Source organism: Taudactylus pleione, unplaced genomic scaffold (genome assembly GCF_031769625.1).
Source record: "Taudactylus pleione unplaced genomic scaffold, aTauple2 ptg000025l, whole genome shotgun sequence".
NCBI classification, from domain to species: Eukaryota; Metazoa; Chordata; class Amphibia; order Anura; family Myobatrachidae; genus Taudactylus; species Taudactylus pleione.
Genome location: NW_028284427.1, coordinates 6,582,799 through 6,587,264, shown reverse-complemented (window position 1 = coordinate 6,587,264; position 4,466 = coordinate 6,582,799). Strand labels below are relative to the sequence as shown.

Here is a 4,466-nt window from a genome sequence, read left to right as displayed (position 1 = left end):
CCTGCCATAATTAGAATTTTAAATCTATAATCTGTAACTGATCTACCAGAGAGGATTGTAAGAATACAGAGCTCAGCCAAAGTCCACGGAGCCCTGGTTGGGAAAGAAATCGCAGGTGTAGCCTGATAACCCCCTGGAGGAAAGTGTGAACAATAAGAATCAAAACCCTATTCCTTAGAAAGAAATAGAGCTGAGATCAGAACTCAGATCCCAGCCCAAGGAAAACTGTGAATACTGGCCCACAGAAAAAGGAGTAGTCTAGCTACCCTGAACTATGAGAGAGACGTGCCCCAGTGTCCGCACAAATTTACACCTTCCCAATGCGGTGGAAGTGTCCTGAAGAAAATTATTTACTATGTCGGGGCAGAGAAGAATAACCACAACTCTAATACCCATTATCTCAAAATAGTCCTTTCAACAGCCACGCTGTCAAACAAAACCGCCTGAAGTCCATGGATCTTCTATCAATATAAGACAGAGGTTGGAATACCATGCCCCTCTGGTCCAAGGTGGATGTAAAATCTAGGCTGAAAAGAAAATAGTATGTGATGGTTGTGCCATGATATCGACTTGCAGGAGATTCCACCACTGAACTAGCTGTTGTAAACCCTGTGGGTTGAGTGCCCTTGCTCCTGGAAGATCATTCTGATGACTGAGGTAGACAACCACTCTAGGCTTCCCTCCTGGGAAGAATCTTGCCGATATCACCAGAACCATAGCAGAGAATAGCTTGCCTGCCTCATGGCCACCCATCTCTAGGCTTTGCCATGTGAGGCTATGTACGCCACTGCTGTGGTGTTGACTGACAGTACTCTTACCACTTGGTGTAACCTGATGAACACAGAAACATGTGTTAATCCATAATACTGCTTCCAGAGGAATCCAGCGGCCCTGAAAGTGGCTTCTAGTGTCCCTGCATCCCATCCTTGTGGGGAAGAGAATCAATGTCCACACTCTGAAGAATTGTCTTCCAACCTGTGAGAGGTAGTCAACCTCCAGAAAAAGAAGAGACAACTGAATACTGGGGCCAACTTCCTTGTTGGTAAAGGAAAAATTGCAAACCCGACCAGTGAGATAGGAGACCCAAATTAAATGGTCTGATGTGGAAATGGCCATGTGGAATGGTCTGAAAAGATGCAACCATCTTCTCGAGGGGTCGCATACACAGTTGCATCGATCCTTGTCATGATAGATGGTGTACCATACAAACGGTTGGATGGAGGATACCTCTTCCAGAGGAAGGAAACCCTTCTGGGCCATGTGTTCAAAATTATTTCCAGACATAGAAACCTCTGAGTAGTTTACCCTTGGTACATGTGCAACTCTATCTCTAATGTATTAGGAACCTGTGGTTAGCAATATATATTTTTTTGGTAACAACGGCATCCTAGAAAGAGTCTTCAGGAGAAGATAATATAGATAAGGGACATTAGTCTGAAGGAGGAGTGAGTTCTAAAGAGAGCCATCCTGACTACCATTATTCTGGCAATACCCCAGAATCCTTAGTTTAGTACGGATTTGGACTGTAAGTATGCTTGTGAGTCCTGATATGTTAGAAGTGTTAGAAGTGTTTTGGAAAGGTGCACTGGTCCTGGAAGTAATGCAATACCAGGTCAATGCGTGGAGTGGACAGAGAAAGCTCTTCTTCCATCTCCCTGTTCTAAGAATCCATTTAATATATGGCCCCCAGATAGGGGGCGTATCAGATATTAAACTGATAAGAACAGATACTACACTTGATCTTAGCCAAAAGGTCGAGAAGCGATCTTTTTGAAAAATGACAAACCTCTGGTTAAAAACTAAGGAGGTGATATCTAACAATATTGGAACAGACTTTAAGTTTTCTTAGGACCCAAAGGACCGAGAAGACATTCCTGAATCAGGTTTTTAAGTATGTTTCTGCCCAGTTCTGAACTGGGGACCTTTCGCGTGTCAGGCGAACGTGATAACCACTATACTACAGAAACTACCTTTCTATGGGAGGCTGGAGGGAAATCTGCCTCAGCCTGAGCGGGCTGTATTTGCTGGAGCTAAATACCTAAAAGAGGTATTAAATACTTCTATAAAAACCTTGCCAAAAGAAAAACCGACCCCTCATCTGGCTTTGGAGAGCAAGAGAAATCTGGGGCACCCAGAAGAAAAACACACAAGCCATAGGGAGAACATACAAACTCCACATGGCGAAAGTCGCGGAGGTTAACAAACCCACGACCTCCAAGTGGCAAGGCGGCAATCTCAACCATCCTGTCAAAGGGAGATCCTCAGCTGGGTTAAATAAAGATATGTGTTTATAAGTTAAAGTAACCTTATAAACCCAGCAGCCCCCTAATGGAGGGCGAAGCATCACAGCTGCTATTTGTAAATGGCTTAAGATGTTATTCTATTTAGAGAATATACATCTTCCTTCTCCGATTGGAGGACTATGTGGCAACCGTCTCTAAGAGGTCTTGTAAGATCCCCATTGGTAGAGTATCTGACATCTCATTATTTGCCTGCCAATTGAGAGGTCCCTGTAAACATACTGTATTATTCATAGGATAAGATCCTATGACTGTCCTGCAACACTGAATGTTTTTCTGCCCAGATCGAACTGTGGACCTTTTGAGAGGCAAACGTTTACGTGGCATCCCCAGATGGAAATTTAAAACACGCGCCTGTATACTTTAGAATTGCTGACCTGGAGACGCCTCTTTGTTTTGAGTCAGCAGTGTGACATAAATTATATTATGAATTGAACCAGTGTTCTGTGGAGTAGCATGCTAATCCCCACACCATTGGAGATGCCTGGAACACAGGTTGGGGTGCCCACTACTGGAGCACAATTGAACCTGTGCCGTACAAGATGGAGGGTTTGACGTTCATGTACATTTTGAAGTTAATTCAGACTGTATTACAGTGAATTACATGAGATGTCTTATCCTTAATGATACATACAGACCTTCAGGCAAAACAACAGTAAAGTGTAATGAAACCAGATCAAAATATGAAACTGACATACAGAGAGGCAGGAGAGAGCCAGACTTTGCAAATAGCGCTCCTAGCATTGCTGAGTATATATATAGCAACCTGTTGCTTTAAATAGCTCTCCTGATCAGCCTACATTCCACTGTGTACTTACAGTCTTTGGATAAGCATGAGAATCATCAGTCATTATTATCCTCTGTAGCAACATTTCAGAGCAGTAAAGCCTCTCTCCGGGGGAAGCAATCGGGAAGCCGACTGCCTATATACCGGCAGCCGGCTTCCCGACTGTCTTATCCTGGCAAGGGTGAAATGCCGGGAGTCTAGATGTAGACACCCGCATTTCCCCGACGCCAGGAGTCCGGCGCCCGGCATCACGATCGTAGTGATGCCGGGCGCCACGAGTGGACAGCCGCGGGGGGGGAGGGTTAGGTTTAGGGCTCCCGGGGGGACTTAGGGTTAGGCATCCCCCCGGGAGGGTTAGGGTTAGGCACCCCCGGGGGGGACTTAGGGTTAGGCACTTAGAGGGGGGATTAGGGTTACGCACTTGGGGGGAAGTTAGGGTTAGGCACCCCTAAGGAGGGTTAGGGTTAGGGGGGTTAGGTTAGTGGATACTTACCTATCCACGATCGGGATTTTCAGCGCTGTCGGGCTTCTGCTGCGTCGCACTCTGCTCCTGTCGGGCTGCCGCTCCATGCGGCCGGCGATATATCATACCCATTTCCTCTCCGGATACCGGCTCTTGCTTGCCATATGTAGTAGACAGGCAATGGCCGCACACAGCCCTGAGGGAAGCGCTAATGGCCGCAAGAAGCAGTGCAGGACCCCGGAGCAGGCTCCGCCTCCACTATGGCACCCAAACAGTGAGCACTTAGATTGCTTTTCTAGACGCTGCTAGTTTGCTGTAAATGCAAACCTGGCTACCCTGCAAGATGGGGAAAGCCAGGTATGCAGAGTAATAAAAGATGCTTAGCGCGCTGCACGCAGTGGGAATATAGCAGCAGCAACAGCTCTGTAATGTCCTTCGGACTAAGGGAGGTCTGTACTACGCACTGGACGCAGCAACATACAGGACCTAGTGCTGACTGTTTAATGCAATTGGGCTCTTTTGGTAGAATGTGCGCTGATATCAGCGCAATCCAGCAGTCGGCATTCAATGTCCTCCGGCTGTGCTATGGAAGCGCCAGGACAGCTGAGAGCAAGGAGCAGATCACAGTGATAGGCTCCGCTCCATAATGGCCACATGCTCTGCAAACACCGCCTGTCTGTGCCTGGTAACCCCGCTAGTCATGGAGCCAGGATTATACTCACGATCTGCCATGGCTGCCAGTAGCGGTGGGGCTAAAGGGAGACTACAACGTGTGCTGCATGCAGCGCGTTGGTCAACCTTAGAGATGGTGGTCTCTGTAGCCGAGGAAACCAGCACGAGATACCGGCTGCTCCATCATAGCAGACAGGCCGGGGCAGTCGGCTGCCTGTCTGTCCTCAATGCTTGAAACAGCGTC

The 4,466-nt window shown here is 47.3% G+C and overlaps 2 non-coding genes across 2 annotated transcripts; both read right to left on the bottom strand.

Moving 5' to 3' along the window:
- Positions 1 to 1,575: 1,575 nt before the first annotated feature.
- Positions 1,576 to 1,766, bottom strand: LOC148539643 (U2 spliceosomal RNA). The gene has a single exon (XR_015870154.1). It is a non-coding gene; the product is annotated as a U2 spliceosomal RNA (small nuclear RNA).
- A 128-nt stretch (positions 1,767 to 1,894) lies between these two features.
- Positions 1,895 to 1,967, bottom strand: TRNAV-GAC (transfer RNA valine (anticodon GAC)). Its single transcript has one exon. It is a non-coding gene; the product is annotated as a tRNA-Val (tRNA).
- Positions 1,968 to 4,466: the final 2,499 nt, after the last annotated feature.